The sequence below is a fragment of the Bactrocera dorsalis genome, chromosome 1 (assembly GCF_023373825.1).
Source record: "Bactrocera dorsalis isolate Fly_Bdor chromosome 1, ASM2337382v1, whole genome shotgun sequence".
Taxonomy (NCBI): Eukaryota; Metazoa; Arthropoda; class Insecta; order Diptera; family Tephritidae; genus Bactrocera; species Bactrocera dorsalis.
Genome location: NC_064303.1, coordinates 52,207,794 through 52,224,009, shown reverse-complemented (window position 1 = coordinate 52,224,009; position 16,216 = coordinate 52,207,794). Strand labels below are relative to the sequence as shown.

Below are 16,216 nucleotides of genomic sequence, written 5' to 3'. Positions count from 1 at the left end.
ATGCTATCAAGAATCGTTGAACGATTGACCACAATCCAGGGTACAATTGCGAGATCGGTTTTTGTAGCCAAAATTCTTGGTAACCATTTTTGAGCTTGATTTTTATTTCCCCGTTTGTTGTCTATTCTATAAGTTCTTCTTCCAGCTGAGGTGACATTGCCGTGTTAACATATGAAAACGGATCCAACACCCAGTCTGGTATTTCCAAGTTCAAAATGTCCTGGTATCGTTCGGTGAAGTCAATGTGGAGGTTTTCCAAATGTTGGCAGTAGGCATACAATTCGTCGTTACTACATGATACTGATAAATTCGGAAAATTGTGAAACTCACGTCTGCCCAGATTCTTTTTGTGTAGAAGCAGTTTGGCTGCGAAAGCAGCAACGACGTTTTTTTTTTAATTAAATTTAGTTTATCGCCTTGCAGTTGGAGATTCATGTCGTTGAACAATTTATACAGGTCTGTCATGTAAGTTATATCATTCTTTGATGTTATGAGCTTGTCTTGAAATTCTGTATCTTTAGTTTCCAAGAATTCTATAACAGAGTCAAACAGGTTGTAGAATCGAGTCAGACAATTTCCTCTTGATAGCCAACGAGCTTCAGTATGAAACAACAAACGATTGAAATCCTCGTCATTAGTAACACAAAGCTGATGAAATAATCTATCATTCAAAGAGCTGTTGCGGATTTTATTGACTGCTTTGATGACATATTGCAGTGATTGAAATAGTTTTTCACTTAAGTTTCTAGCAACTAAATGTTGTCTATGAATAACGCAATGTACACCAAGGACATCTGGAATTTTATTTTTTAAGTGCGCTATTAAGCCTTTATGGCTCTCATCGCATCGCAAAACTTTTTCAACATATTGAATATGGTTCCGCTTTTTGTGTCGGTCTCTAAATTTCTAGCAAATAATAGTTCTTCACATATTTTCTCATCTTTAATAAACCTCACGTAAGACAACAACAATGCTTCATTAGTTGGTAAAGTGGACTCATCGAGCTGAATTGAGAATAGGCTTGTCCTTTGGTGATCGCACAATGATTCTTCAATGTTTTCAGCCATTTCCTCAATTCGTCTTTGTTCAGAATTATTACTCAAAGGAACTTTTCGGATAATATCTGCAGCCGGTTTATGAAGCACGGTAGTTATTACTTCATTTATTGCTGGCAATGTTAACTCTTCTCCGATGTTATGTGGTTTGCCTTTTCGAGCAATTAACAAAGAGATCTTGTACGAAGCTCGAAGTCCGTCGTCATCCTGCTTAGGAAAATAGTTTTGCCTCACTTGGCTGAGTATTATGCTTCTTCTCTAGGTCTTGAAAATATGCTATATTCTTGTCTCTCTTATCTGGATGCATTTTATTCAAATGGTCTTGCAGTCTTGAAGGCTTCATTGCTTCATTCGAAAATGTTTTTAGACATAGAAGACACAAAGGCGAGGATGGGTTTGTGGGATTTTCAATGAATCCGAATTTAATATACTCCGTACAGTATTGCCGTCTCTTCTTTTTTACTTCCGACATTGCTTTGCTTTGAGAAGTACGTTTAACTTCGCGAGTAGTGTAAAGGAGGCGTAAGTAATGCTCATCTAATGCGCGCAAAACCACAAATGAATATAAAATAAATATTACATTGTTTATATAGGAATGTTTAAGCACAATTATTATATAGTAGTCCAAAAATATGAATTCTTATTTTTCCTAGAAATACATTTGTAAAAAAGGATCTTTCTCCTTTTTTTATTTTTCCCAGAAATACATTTGTAAGAAAGGATAAAGATCCTTTTTTATTTTCCACATAAAAGATTTAAGGAGTTCAAAAGCTCAAAACGTGTGCTACATCAGCTACCTACCCGACGTCATTTCGCAAGTGATAAAATAAAATTTTCAAGAGCTCAAAGCATGCGCTACATCAGCTCGAACCTACCTACCCTACACCTTTGCGCAAATGATTATATTATGATAGCAAATGCCGGCATACAGATTTGGCAATGGCAATAGCAATACGTTTGACAGTTAATATTCTATAAATTCTATCCTGTCGAGATGCCCCGTTATGAAACGGAGCGACCGATTGACATGATTTTCATTTTTTCTATATTAAATAAAATAGGACAGATATATGAACTACGCGGAGAGAAATATAGAACCGAGTTTGAGCAATCTTTTAATTCATATTAGTTGATGTTCACAAGTTGTTGTTGAGAGCCGAGAGCTCATGTAGTCGTTGTCTAAGAGGCCTCCTAACTAAATAAAATTACGAATAACCCCACAGGCCTTTACACAACGCCCCCATTTTCGTTCTGGGTCTCTTGCCGCCCCCCTTGACACCTGCAGCGCACACAAGGGGGCGTTATCGACCACTTTGGGAAACACTGCTTTAGAAAGAAAGGATAGGAGACTGATTGGTCTGTATGAAGACGGCTGTGTTAAGTCTTTCCTAAGTTTATCTATCAAGATAATCTGTGACTTTTTCCATGAAATTGTAGTATCCGAAACTAAGAATTGCATTGAAGAGCAAAGAGAGCATCTCTACAGCAATAATTGGTAACTCGATTAGCATTTTTGGGGAAATATTATCATGTCTCGGCGACTTTTTTGGATTAAGTTCTTTTATGATTGTAATAATTTCAGAAGGTGAAGTTTTAAAAGACTCGAGTGACTCGTTAACTGTCTTGGGTAAGCTAGACAGCGTAAAGTTGTTCCTTGGGCAATTGGGTTGAAATACCTTTTCTAAGTGATTTGCAAAACAATTAGCCTTTTCCTCGTCACTTCGAGGCCAATTTCCAGCCAAGTCTCGCATAGGCATGTTGGGGATAGTTGGTGGCTTCATGGACTTTTGGGCTTTCCAAAAGGAATTTTGCTTGTTGGAATTTGGACACAGCTTCTTTATATGGGGTATTCCATACCAAATCGACCACTTTTGAACCTGACCTTTTTAGATTTTGCTGAAACTTATCCATCCTTTTCTAGCCTTTGAAAAACATTTTTGAGAATTTTTTCAAAATTTTTTGTCCAACTGCGTTGCTTCCTTGTTCAGTCTGGAGAAAGCAGAACTAACGGCGCGGGTGTTGAGACCGATGATATCAATATCATCGGCATACGCCAGCAACTGTACACTCTTATAAAAGATTGTACCTGCTCGATTCAGTTCTGCAGCTCGAATAACTCTCGCCAGCAGCATTTTGAAAAAGTTGCATGACAGCGAGTCACCTTGTCTGAAACCTTGTTTGGTATCGAACGGCTCGGAGAGGTCCTTCCAGATCCTGACGGAGCTTTTCGTGTTGCTCAACGTCAGTTTACACAGCCGTATTAGTCTTACACAAGAGTATGCTCCGGTCTTGAAACCATCTGTAAGCCGCCGCATCTTTTCGTAGAATTTTCGAGCATTACCCCTGTCGGCCAGCTTATCAAGCTCTTCGTACTCACGCATTTCGGCCTCTTTCTTTTTCTGTCTACAAATGCGTCTCGCTTCCCTTTTCAACTTTCGGTATCTATCCCATCCCGCACGTGTTGTGGTCGATCGTAACGTTGCGAGGTAGGCAGCATGTTTTCTCTCCGCTGCGACACGGCACTCCTCGTCCTACCAGCTGTTCTTTTGCACTTTCCGAAAACCAATGGTTTCGGTTGCAGCTGTACGTAAGGAGTTTGAAATGCCGTCCCACAGTTCCCTTATACCGAGTTGTTGACGAGTGCTCTCAGAGAGCAGGAGTGCAAGCCGAGTAGAGAATCGTTCGGCTGTCTGTTGTGATTGCAGCTTCTTCACGTCGAACCTTCCTTGTGTTTATTGGCGTGCGTTTTTTCCTGCATAGAGGCGAGTGCGAATCTTGGCTGCAACAAGATAGTGGTCCGAGTCGATGTTAGAACCTCGGAGCGCACGCACATCTAAAACACTGGAGACGTGTTTTCCGTCTATCACAACATGATCGATCTGGTTGGTGGTTTTTCGATCCGGAGACAGCCAGATAGCTTGATGTATCTTCTTATGCTGGAATCTAGTACTACATATAACCATATTTCGGGCCCCAGCGAAGTCGATCAGCCTCAGCCCATTTGGGGATGTTTCTTCGTGGAGGCTGAATTTACCGACCGTAGTGCCAAAGATACCTTCTTTGCCCACCCTGGCGTTGAAGTCGCCAAACACGATTTTGACATCGTGGCGATGTCATCTCTCATATGTGCGCTCCAAGCACTCATAAAAGGCATCTTTGGTCACATCGTCTTTCTCTTCCATCAGGGCGTGGGCGCAAATAAGCGATATGTTGAAGAACCTCGCTTTGATGCGGATTGTGGCTAGACGTTCATTCACCGCAGTGAATGATAGTACTCGATGACGGAGTCTCTCTCCTACCACGAATCCCACACCAAACCTGCGCTCTTTATATGGCCACTGTTGTAAATGTCACAAGGACCTACTTGTCTCTGTCCATCGCATTTCTTGGACGGCGGTGATGTCAGCCTTTATTTTCACGAGGACATCAAGCAGCTGGGCAGCGGCACCTTCCCAATTAAGGGACCGGACATTCCAGGTGCATGCCCTCAATTCGTAGTCCTTATTTCGTTTGCCATGGTCGTCATCAAAAGGGGGGTCTCTCATCCGAGGCTGATTGTTGATTTTCATTGGTAAGATTTTTTACGTGGCGGGTCCGAAACCCAGCGCACAACCCTGCGGAGGGGATATTTCGCCTTCTTAGGCTACCCAGAGGATACGTGGCCAAAGGCCGGAAGTTGTGAGCTGCTTGAGTCATATGTAAAAGAATCGTTTCTGGCCACTCCCAAGTGAATGGCGATCAGAGAACTTTCCTCACTTGCGTGAACTTCTACACATGACTTCATCCTCAATTAATATGCCTACTTACGTATTTTTTACATTTTAGCCAATTCGTTTTATAAGAATGTAGACTCACTTTTGGATTAATGAATATGGGTTGTTCACATAACTTTATTAGTACAGGAGAATGATCAGACGATAAATCGGTACATGTATCATCTGTTATTTATGTGCGATTTCTCTATATTTTTGAATACAGCAAAATCAATTTAATCTGGTATTTTCTTACGATCACTAGGTCAATATGGCGGCATACCAGGAGATATTATTTCAAGGTCATTGTGCCCATTTATAACAGTTTGATACAGCTGTCGTGACCCCCAATATGTGTGTTTGGCATTGTAATCTCTACCTGCTAGAAATCTATGGCCTAGTATTCCAAAAAATTCTTAAATTAATGATTTCCTCCACAATTGCTGCATTTTGAAGTTATACTTCTTATACGACGCCGGAAAAGGTTGCGATAGATTCTGGTTGCGCAACCTTCCATATAAAAGTAACGCAAAGTTGCGCAACCTCGCTCCATCCATATGAATGTAACGCAACCTTGTCTGCGAAGATGTGCGAGCAGCAAGCGAAGCGGTGACAATCGGCGATCGTTTGTTCGTTTCTTTCGGCACAGCTCGGCCGACACAACAACACAACACAATGTTCCATGCTTATGCTGTTGTTGTTTTTGTAGAACAATGTTTCAATTTTTGGTTGGTGACATATTCACATGTGTGCGCATATGTATGTTTGTATGCTTGTGCATTATTGAAGTTATACTTCTTTTTCTTTCGTTTTCCTTTCATTTCTGCGAATTCTGAACTATTTTACGTATGTTTTGGTTGAAATACTCTGCGTTGGCCTTTCAGAATCTCACAGAATTATTTCTGTGGTTTTTGAAACTGACCCACGAGGACGAGGTATATGGTTTTATCTGGGAGCGTGAGATTTAAGAAAATCGCTCGCTTACAAGGGATAAAATGACTTCTGAGTGGCGATTTTAATGAATAAATTCACAGAATCATTTCTGTGCTTTTGGAAATCTATACTAATAAATATTTTTTTCTTACTAATAGAAAATAAATTTATCACAGCAATATACATAAACATATACATAATATTGCTGTGATAAATTTAATTTCTATTAGTAAGCAAAAAATTAATAATAAATTTATTAAGACTATACTTCTCAGGGCATCACAGCAATGTTATGTATATGTATATACATATTATGCATATGTATTGCTGTGATAAATTTATTGCGAAAGCAAATGTTCTACAAAGTATGTATATTTCTATACTTAAACAAAATTATTAGAACCATCGTATGTTTCTTGCATTCATAACCAAATCATACTTAAGTCAGCGCAACCTAATTGTCAATGGTGGTGTTGGTGGTAAGCGCTTGGAAGGTCAAGATGCTAACACAGGTCCCAGGTTCGAATCCCGACAGAATAAATTTTTAAATTTTTGCTTTTAACATCGTATACTATACAAATTAATATTTTTCTTACTAATAGAAATTAAATTTATCACAGCAATATTATGTATATGTATATACATATTATGTATATGTATATTGCTGTGATAAATTTATTGCGAAAGCAAATGTTCTACAAAGTATGTATATTTCTATACTTAAACAAAATTATTAGAACCATCGTATGTTTCTTGCATTCATAACCACATCATACTTAAGTCAGCGCAACCTAATTGTCAATGGTGGTGTTGGTGGTAAGCGCTTGGAAGGTCAAGATGCTAACACAGGTCCCAGGTTCGAATCCCGACAGAATAAATTTTTAATTTTTTGCTTTTAACATCGTATACTATAAAAATAAATATTTTTCTTTATTTTAATTTCTATTAGTAAGAAAAATATTTATTTGTATAGTATACGATGTTAAAAGGCATACATCTTCTATCCTATCTTGTGTATCTGCACATGCTCATATGAGTGTATGTATACGCATGTGCGCGCATTGACTTGCATGTTCATACATTCATATATACTTATATGTACATATATTTGCATACATTGCCGAACAAATAAATCACAAGCATACAAACATACATATGCGTACACATATGAATATGTCACCAACAAAAAATTGATCTTCACAAGTCAATCCGGCAGCCAAATTGGCGAAGAGCAAAAGAGAGATGATTACGCTGCATATTCTCTTCCGCAACGAAGAGACGGAACTACTTTCTGAGTCAAAATTAATTCATTTAGACTTTGCTTTATTCTTCATTTTATGTGCATAATATATATATATATATCTTCCCGTAGTTCCTAGGTGGAACATAGGGCCTCAATAAACAAATTATAATTGATCTCCATACTTTATCCAACATACCGAAGGCAGCGCGACCTTTCGATATACGGTTTCGTATATCGGCTGTTGACCCACCGTTTTTAGATATGATGCTACCTAAATAGCAAAACTCGTCGACTTCTTCGAGGCATGTTCTCGCGATCTGTAGATTTGGAGTTTCGGTTGTATTGATGCGCATGAATTTTGTCTTCGCTATATTAATTTTAAGTCCAGTTTGTGCAGCGATATCACTAACAGCTTCAAGTTTCACGGAAATGTGCGAATATTTATGAGACAACAGACAGATAACATCCGCATAGTCCAAATCTTCAAGGCTACCGCTTAAACCCCAAGATATTCCTCTATTATTCGCACACGCTTGACGCATCACCAAATCCAATACCAAATTGAATAAAAGGGGAGATAGCACGCACCCCTGCCTGACACCAGTCCTGACTTGGATGCCGCTACTTAAAATATTTCCACACCTTACTCGACAACTAGCTCCTGAGTACAGCTGTTTTATTAGGTTAATTAATTTTTCCGGAACTCCTTTGCATACTAGGGCTCTCCAAATCGCATCATGTTTGAGAGTGTCGAACGCTTTCTCAAAATCGATAAAGCAGAGGTAGAGAGGAGTTCGCCACTCTGCCGACTGCTCTACAATCACTCGTAAGGTGTTGATGTGATCGACACATGAGCAATGGGGTCTGAAACCAGCTTGTTCTTTACGTAGCCCATGCATCAGCGAATCAGATAGCCTTTTGTGAATTATGTGCGCTATTATTTTATTCACCATACTTAGTAGTGTTATTCCTCTCCAATTTTGTGCATAATAAATTTATAAAATGTGAATTTAAGTTTTCTAGTTTTCTTTCATACAAAATGATATGCATTTCTGAATATCACTAAGAAGTATAACTTCATCCGCGCGTAGGGACTCCACGCACCTTTTTTTTTTATTTACCTCCTCTTTTTTAAGAGTGCAATTTGAAGTAGGACACTGCGTAGAATGCAATATACTTTCGTGTGTCCATACTCTTGGCAGTTTGTACATTGTACTGGACCACTTCTCTTATGTGGTTTCTCAACGGTGATTCAGCGATGGAGCAGATATTTTAAATGCTAAATCGAGTGTATTTCATTTTTCGTTAGTTGGTTAGAATTTGGCATCAATTCTATTTTGAACATAGGCTGTGGGAGTTTGTTTCTATTAAATATTTTTAAAACAGTTTAAACCGCGTACAAAACCGCAGTCTTCCTTTCTTTCGCATTTGACGTGGTATCTTCACGAAATTTGACATGGATTACTGCTTAAGGTACCAATATAATCTATGAAAAATTTGTTCAGATCGGATTATTATAGCATACAGGTTCCATATAAACTGAACATATAGTTACTAAAAGAAATGTACTTGTGAAGGGTATATTAGCTTCGGTGCGGCCGAAGTTAACGTTTTTTTTGTTAGGGGCCATCCATAAATTACGTCACACGAATTTAAGGACTTTTTAAACCCTCCCCCCGTCCTTGTCACAAGTTGTCACATTTTGAACTAGCCCAACACCCTTTCGTGACGTCATACATTTTCTAATTTTATGGATTTATCAAAAAATAAAAATATTCTATTATTCTTATTTATATTATATTGAATAATCTATATATATATAAATCAATGCCACTTTCTTTGTAATTTCATCACTCATAAACGGGTGAACCGATTTGGCTGATTTTTTTTTGTTGTATTTGTTATTATCAGGAGAAGGTTCTTATGTAAGAAAAAATTACGAAAGTTGCCGGAAACCCCCTAAAAACAGCTCTTTTCTTTTTCCCATACAAACGTTTTATTTTGTATATACATACATACATATGTAAGTGAAAATTATTGTTTGTTTGTTAGTAACGCTAACCTTTAACTTATGACGTGGTAGTAAATTTTACACCTTGTGTTTTGATTTTCTCATAATCATAAAAAAGGCTTCTAAAATAAACGACACATTTTTCAAAAAAATACAAAGAGTTTAAAATTTTCTTTCCAAATACTGTAATTAGTATTAATTTAAATCAGTTTGATGAAATTTGTAAGTATTATAATAAAAAAATCTCTAATAAATTTTAACAATCAAAATGATGTAAAATTTACTATTACCTCTAAATCTACGATTCGAAATTTGACCTCATAAATTAAAGGCTAACACTCGAGAACGGCGGAACCAATCTTCATGAAATCAGAAGTTGTTCGCTGTGGATCTGGAAAGGGTGAGATAAAAAAAAAACCATATACTTTTCATAAGGAAAAGTCGAAAAATTGGAAATTTCCGAAAAGTGACTTTTCATACAATTCTTTTTTGTTTTGTTTTTCAATATTTTGATTTATAAATTATTTGAATCGTTCAATTTCGGTCACTTACTTTTCTATTCCGGAAAAATTATTGAAAATTATTCAGTGAAAACTTTATGTGTGTTTCAAAAGAAGTGATCAATTACAGATTGATCGGTCGGCGTTCTTTTTGCCATCAACGTATGGCAGCCCAAGACATAAGAACTACATGAGACTCCCAGGGTGCGATGACATATGTGTGGAATTATGGATCGCTGTCAATCAGCAAGCGATCATCATGATAATACAGCAAGACTTTTCAAACAACAGCTACGATGTTTGATGAACTTTATCTTGAAGCAACGTATGTACATATATACAAGTATGGTGCAGTCAGATGCTGGATGTACTCTGTTGAGTTGCAAAAAAGAGGTTTGCCCCACGCACACATTCTTCTGCGAATGGTGGATGGTGGTTACACCAGATCAAATTGATGATATCATTTCTGCGGAAATTCCTCATGCAGAGAAAGATCCATTATTCTACGAAGCGATGAAAACCAATATGGTGTATGTACCTTGCGGACACCACAATCCCACTTGCAATAAATGCACGAAACACTATCCACGTGCTTATCTTTTGGAAACGCAAACTGGAAATGATGGATATCCACTCTATCGTCGTAGCTCATCAGACGACAATGGCAGGACATTTACCATTCAACTTAGAGTAGTGAATATCGAAGTCGACAACATATGGATCGTACCATATTCGCCACTAATTCACATTCAAAACTTATGCCAATGTTTGATATTGTAGTTTGGTGAAATCGACTTTTCCGACTGTTGTACGTTTCGCAGTTCATTTGGAGAATGGCTAAAGAGTGTTTTTTAACCTAGAGAATACAGTACAGCCAGCGGAAACACTTCCAACAACAAAATTTTCATTGACGAGTTTTTTCTCAACTTGCGTCAGTGATTCGTTTGTGAGAACATTGCTTTATTTGGAAATACCTTGATATTATGCATGGAATACATCGCTGAAGAAACAGGTACGCAGAAAGCAAGGCCAACCAATAGATTGACATCCAGGTGTGTTCTCAACTCATTCCTTAGGACGATTTTACATAATCCACCCGAAAAACGACGATTGCTAATACCTTCGGTTCAATTTCATTTGAGTCAATGCGCACTGCGAATGGTAGAGTGTGTGTAACCTTTTGAGAAGCACGCAAGCAATTACAATTGCTGGAACATGATAATAAATGTAATCAAACGATGGACGATTCGATAGCTACTTCGCATGCCACTGAAGTTCGCACACTTTAAGAATTGGAAATAGGCAAATTTCGGTTCCAGTGGTTTGATATTAATTTTACCTGCCTTTTGTCAATTAACTTCAACGAAATATGAACTCATCACGAATGTTTATGCCAAATTTGCCAAATTATCGTAAATACGATAACATGAGTGCGTGCCAGTTATACTTGGCGTGTTCCCGAGTTGGAAAACCATCTTCTCTGTACATTTACGCTCCGGAATAGAAACCAAAAAATATTGTTTATCAAACAGCGTTAAATTGAAAAAAATTTAGAAAAATCGAAAATGAAAGATTTTTAACACAACGTAAATTCAACTTTCTTTTCATTTCAAAACACATAATTTCACGAAGGACAACGCATGCGTTGTCACGGCATCAAGCGTGAATGGCTGAACCGATTTGGCTGATTTTTTTTTTGTAGTTTTCTAATACTCTGTACAAGGTTCTTATGGAAAAAAATATTATGAAAATCTCTCAGAAAGATTGAAAAATATACATTTTATTTTGCTAAAGGACGAGAACGACGAAAGCAATTTTCATGAAATTTTCAGAAGTTGTTCGCTGTGGATCTGGAAAGGTTCAGAAAAAAAAAGAACTTGAATAAGAAAAAGTCGAAAAATTGGAAATTTTCAAAAATTGACTTTTTTCATACAATTCATTATTCTTTTGTTTTTCAATATTTTGATTTGTATTTGTGGAATTATGGATCGGGGTCAATCAGCAAGCGATCGTCACGTTGTCACAGCACGACCTTTCAAACAACAGTTACGATGTTCTGCTTTGGATGGTGGATAGTGGTTCCACCAGATGAAATTGATGAAATCATTTCTGCGGAAATTCCTGATGCAGAGAAAGATCCAGTATTAAACGAAGTGCTAAAAACCAATATGGTTCATGGACCTTGCGGACACCACAATCCCACTTCGGTTTGTATGTCTAACAATAAATGCACGAAACACTATCCTCTTGCTTTTCTTTCGGAATCGCAAACTGGAAATGATGGATATCCACTCTATCGTCGTAGCTCATCAGACGACTATACAACTTAAAGTAGTGAATATCGAAGTTGACAACATATTGATCGTACTATATTCTCCACTGTTGCCTAATTCACACTCAAAACTCATATCAATGTTTAGTATTGCAGTTTGGTGTAATCTATAAAATACGTTTGTAAGTACGTCACCAAAGGAACCAATATGGCGGTTATTGATCTTGAACGATACGGTCGATACGTGAACTGCAATAAAGCGCTTTGTAGGGTATTTACTTTTGCAATTCATGAACGTTTTTTGACTGTTGTGCGTCTCGCAGTTCATTTGAAGAATGGCTTAAGAGTGTTTTTCAACCCAGAGAATACCGTGCAGCCAGCGGAAAAACTTCCAACAACATCGACATTTTTCTCAAAAATAATACAATTGCTAAGTATTTGGAATAAAATAAAAGAACTGCAACCAAATACGCAGTGAAATAGATTATAAATGCTTCAGTAATCAGTCGTTGAGTATGTATTATACCCCATGCATCCCTAAAGACTGATGTCACAACCTTTCCAGTCGCCTTTTTCGTTTTTCCACGCCTGAGAACCATCATCACCAACTTCATCATGTGCAGTCCACTAGAATGACTGTCGATTGGACTCCAGCGGGAAATGATGGAGCTATATTTCTATCACCGACGCACAAATTCGGCTTTATTGCGATTAGAGAGTACTTAAACACTTCTCAGAATTAGTTTTTTTTGTTGGATTATGAACTTGCGAGCACCGACTTCGCAACTCAACGGTGGATTTCCCTGAGCCCAAATTCAACAACATTTTCCTCAAAAAAGCAATGCTTTATTGACACACGAAATGCTTTATGATCCATTTTTTTTTAACTAACACAAGTTGTTTAAGAAAAATACTATATCTCATTAACTAATATTTATAATCCAATAAATAGAAATCATATAGATGGTAGTAGTAGTATTATCTATGTAACGGGTGATTTTTTTGAGGTTAGGATTTTCATGCATTAGTATTTGACAGATCACGTGGGATTTCAGACATGGTGTCAAAGAGAAAGATGCTCAGTATGCTTTGACATTTCATCATGAATAGACTTACTAACGAGCAACGCTTGCAAATCATTGAATTTTATTACCAAAATCAGTGTTCGGTTCGAAATGTGAAAATCCGCTTTTTTATCGACAAATTTTGTTCAGCGATGAGGCTCATTTCTGGTTGAATGGCTACGTAAATAAGCAAAATTGCCGCATTTGGGGTGAAGAGCAACCAGAAGCCGTTCAAGAACTGCCCATGCATCCCGAAAAATGCACTGTTTGGTGTGGTTTGTACGCTGGTGGAATCATTGGACCGTATTTTTTCAAAGATGCTGTTGGACGCAACGTTACGGTGAATGGCGATCGCTATCGTTCGATGCTAACAAACTTTTTGTTGCCAAAAATGGAAGAACTGAACTTGGTTGACATGTGGTTTCAACAAGATGGCGCTACATGCCACACAGCTCGCGATTCTATGGCCATTTTGAGGGAAAACTTCGGACAACAATTCATCTCAAGAAATGGACCCGTAAGTTGGCCACCAAGATCATGCGATTTAACGCCTTTAGACTATTTTTTGTGGGGCTACGTCAAGTCTAAAGTCTACAGAAATAAGCCAGCAACTATTCCAGCTTTGGAAGACAACATTTCCGAAGAAATTCGGGCTATTCCGGCCGAAATGCTCGAAAAAGTTGCCCAAAATTGGACTTTCCGAATGGACCACCTAAGACGCAGCCGCGGTCAACATTTAAATGAAATTATCTTCAAAAAGTAAATGTCATGAACCAATCTAACGTTTCAAATAAAGAACCGATGAGATTTTGCAAATTTTATGCGTTTTTTTTTTAAAAAAAGTTATCAAGCTCTTAAAAAATCACCCTTTATATATCAGCCACAGTGAAGCGTGGACGGGTCCTCTAGTCTTTAATAAAATCAACATTTAGTTAAATATTAAAGTACAGATACAACGAATGACTAGTCAAGAAATAATAGATACTTAAATATTCTAATTAAAAATACAAAACTTAATCATCTTGTGTCCATGGACTTTTGACCCACTCCTTTATATCATTTATTACTGGTAAATCAGGGACTTCATTTTCGTTCTGAATTTGGATGCCAGGAAAATCTTTCGTATCAACATCGTCTTCTTCCATCCATAAAGCATCGTCATCATTCATTAAACAGAATCTCTCGGGCACGTCAAGCCGAAATTCTTTGAGGACGAATTTTCGTGATAGGTATCAGCTTTTGTTTTTTATGTGATTGTTTGTGTTGATTGGTTGCTTTATATGAAGAAAAATATAGGCCACATATGCTACACGATCTTTTAAATAAAGTCATACTTATTACGACACTACGGCAATAACTATCATATGGAACTTGTTTCAGATGGGATGATGCTTGGAGATTTAATAATATCTGTAGTAATAATGGAGCAAACTTAGCGTCGTTTTCATCACTCCCTGTGACTCCATAACCTTCTGATGTCTGTTCAATTAACACAGGTGGTGGTAAAAATTCTTCTTTTAATAATTTCCAAAGACTAGAACGTCTTACACCGCAACATGCAATAGTTTCACATTTAACGGCACAATTCCGATTTCTTTGGCGTCGCGATTTGAAGGTACCGTTAGAAAGAGGAAGTCCTCCTGAGTTTAGTTTAGGAGATATTCGGCCTTAAAGTTCAAAAATTCGCAAAATTGGACCATTTCAAGGAGTTATTTCACAATTTTAAACACACTTTTTTCTCATTTTTCACATCAAATTAATTAAATTGCACTATAATCTTTTAAATAAACCTATATTTTACTCTTTTAGCACGTTTTTTACCTAAAAAATCTTTATTTTAAAAATCACATTTTACACTTGTGTGAACCTCATTTGTTTACCAAAAATTACGACGAAATGGAGCGCTGCCATGTGATGATAAGGCAATTCGCTGAAATTCCTCTTTTTCGCAAAAATTCCTCTATTCATGCATATGAATATTTTCTTTTTTAAATTTATTGAGGAAATAAGTAATATTATATACATGTATTAATATTATATGTATATACATATGTGTAAATAATATTATATAATAATACTAGAGGACCCGTCCACGCTTCACTGTGGCTGATATATACATAGATAATACTACTACTACCATCTATATGATTTCTATTTATTGGATTATAAATATTAGTTAATGAGATATAGTATTTTTCTTAAACAACTTGTGTTAGTTAAAAAAAAATGGATCATAAAGCATTTCGTGTGTCAATAAAGCATTGCTTTTTTGAGGAAAATGTTGTTGAATTTGGGCTCAGGGAAATCCACCGTTGAGTTGCAAAGTCGGTGCTCGCAAGTTCATAATCCAACAAAAAAAACTAATTCTGAGAAGTGTTTAAGTACTCTCTAATCGCAATAAAGCCGAATTTGTGCGTCGGTGATAGAAATATAGCTCCATCATTTCCCGCTGGAGTCCAATCGACAGTCATTCTAGTGGACTGCACATGATGAAGTTGGTGATGATGGTTCTCAGGCGTGGAAAAACGAAAAAGGCGACTGGAAAGGTTGTGACATCAGTCTTTAGGGATGCACGTGGTATAATACATACTCAACGACTGATTACTGAAGCATTTATAATCTATTTCACTGCGTATTTGGTTGCAGTTCTTTTATTCTATTCCAAATACTTAGCAATTGTATTATTTTTGAGAAAAATGTCAATGTTGTTGGAAGTTTTTCCGCTGGCTGTACTGTATTCTCTGGGTTGAAAAACACTCTTAAGCCATTCTTCAAATGAACTGCGAGACGCACAACAGTCAAAAAACGTTCATGAATTGCAAAAGTAAATACCCTACAAAGCGCTTTATTGCAGTTCACGTATCGACCGTATCGTTCAAGATCAATAACCGCCATATTGGTTCCTTTGGTGACGTACTTACAAACGTATTTTATAGATTACACCAAACTGCAATACTAAACATTGATATGAGTTTTGAGTGTGAATTAGGCAACAGTGGAGAATATAGTACGATCAATATGTTGTCAACTTCGATATTCACTACTTTAAGTTGTATAGTCGTCTGATGAGCTACGACGATAGAGTGGATATCCATCATTTCCAGTTTGCGATTCCGAAAGAAAAGCAAGAGGATAGTGTTTCGTGCATTTATTGTTAGACATACAAACCGATGTGGGATTGTGGTGTCCGCAAGGTCCATGAACCATATTGGTTTTTAGCACTTCGTTTAATACTGGATCTTTCTCTGCATCAGGAATTTCCGCAGAAATGATTTCATCAATTTCATCTGGTGGAACCACTATCCACCATCCAAAGAAGAACATCGTAACTGTTGTTTGAAAGGTCGTGCTGTGACAACGTGACGATCGCTTGCTGATTGACCCCG

The 16,216-nt window shown here is 37.2% G+C and overlaps 1 protein-coding gene and 1 pseudogene across 10 annotated transcripts in view; both read left to right on the top strand.

Moving 5' to 3' along the window:
- The window catches only part of LOC105222374 (protein abrupt), a 385,492-nt gene that overhangs the window by 19,769 nt on the left and 349,507 nt on the right, over window positions 1–16,216 (top strand). The gene's annotated exons all lie outside the window — the stretch shown is intronic.
- On the top strand, window positions 5,689–5,818 carry LOC125775981 (small nucleolar RNA U3; annotated as a pseudogene).